General features: G+C 37.5%; 1 non-coding gene across 1 annotated transcript; it reads right to left on the bottom strand.

The window, feature by feature from the left end:
- Positions 1 to 420: 420 nt before the first annotated feature.
- LOC130864215 (U6 spliceosomal RNA) lies at positions 421 to 527 on the bottom strand. The gene has a single exon (XR_009055914.1). It is a non-coding gene; the product is annotated as a U6 spliceosomal RNA (small nuclear RNA).
- Positions 528 to 1,769: the final 1,242 nt, after the last annotated feature.

Raw genomic sequence — 1,769 nt, 5'->3', positions numbered from 1 at the left:
CCAAATGACATATTGTTACACTCATTCAGCTCTTTGATGTTTTATAATTTTCTAGGCTCCAGACTCACACAACTTAAATCTAAGGCTCGGAGATAGTTCCAAGGACTCGGAGTCTAACTCATCATAAGTGTTTGAACTGTGTGATGCTATTGTGTATGTTATAGGTATTCTAGTGTCTTCTTTGGATTATTTGATGCTGGTATAGAGAATATAAATGATGTGTGGATTAGTTCGTATTTAATAATCTTTCCAAATTACCGCAGTGGTTCTTATACTTCGTAGATTCATTGTAGCTTCTGCCTTTTCAACAGCAAATTTTGTTAATGATAGTTGTATTTCTTTCGTTATGCTTTTTACTTTGAAGTTTAAAAAATCATTACTGTTTTGTATTCAGTGTGTGTGTGTGTGTGTGTGCCAATGGAGGCCATTGACCACCATTCTTGAATAGAATCTCTCCTTGCGCAGGGGCCCTGCTAATCTTCTCTGTATCGTTCCAATTTTAGTATATGTGCTGCCAAAGCGAGCACAGAATCTCTCCTTCTACAATGTGAATTCTGGAGACTGAACTCAGGTCATCAGGCTTGGCAGTAGTGTGCTTATCCACTGAGTGCACCATCTCTGTCTTCTTTATACTTCTTTTCACCTATATTCAACTAAATAAGACCTGCAAGGTGACATTAAATATAAATAACACAATACCTCTCTTCTCTTCCTCTCTCCTTCTTTCACTCAATCCTTCCCCATCTTCTCTCCCCTACCTTCCTTTCCACTCTCTCTATCCTTCATGGTCTGTCTCACATACTCTATATTACAATAAAGAAAACTCAGGCAAACTCAAAAGACATTAACGATTAACCATTGTGTTCCAGTCAGTGGAATAAGAAAGAGGATATCCTATACTGTCCTTGTTCAAAGAAAGCCACACTATCAATATCTATCCAGAAAGAACAATAGATGAATACAAAAGAATGTGACAGGGGCTCAGAACATAACCTGCTGGAGAGAGCTGGTCAAGGATCTCAGAGTAGAGAAAGCAATTAAAAGTAGAATTAAATGATCCTCTTCCCAGTAGGAATAACAAGCTCACCCTACTCCCTGACAAGCTCTTTCCAGGGAATCTGTACATGTAGATCTCAAAACAGTACCATGAATTTCTGTACACATCACATTTGAACAAATTTGAGAGTCTCAAATTTTCTTAAAGGAAGTTATAATCAAAGGGAAACAGCCTTTCATTTTTCAAGTGACAATTCCAAAGTGCTGTGTGCTCAGGCCTTCTAAGAATGTTACATGAACCAAATATGAAGCAATTGTGTTTTCTATCCCACAAACTCATTAGGAGTTCTCTTGCCATTTCCCAACTGACTGTATTTGCCAATAACACCACAGGCAAGGTTTTAAAAAAAAGTTATCTTGAGTAAATAGCCTCGTGTGTGGTTTAGAAGCATTTACCTTATATAATCAAGATACATATTAAAAGCTAAACAAACACTTGTTGATTTGGCTTGGCCTGCCTATGTTTGTATCGGCTCAAAGCAAAAATTCTGAGCAAACTTGTATTGCCTTGAGCCAAAGGCATTGTTCGGAAAGGCTTAAAAAAATAAGAGCAGATACAGTGCGATCTTTCTGTTTTAAAGTAGAAGCAGAAAATATTTGAAAATCCACAATGTCCCATGGTCCGTGTTTTAAAAGGAGGCTAGAGATGAAAACGGTCCATCACCTAAGTGGATTTTTAAACTGTGGAGTCTCAAGTAACTTTGTAGAGAAGC

The sequence above is a fragment of the Chionomys nivalis genome, chromosome 21 (genome assembly GCF_950005125.1).
Source record: "Chionomys nivalis chromosome 21, mChiNiv1.1, whole genome shotgun sequence".
Classification (NCBI taxonomy): domain Eukaryota; kingdom Metazoa; phylum Chordata; class Mammalia; order Rodentia; family Cricetidae; genus Chionomys; species Chionomys nivalis.
This window is presented reverse-complemented; position numbering and strand designations above follow the sequence as displayed.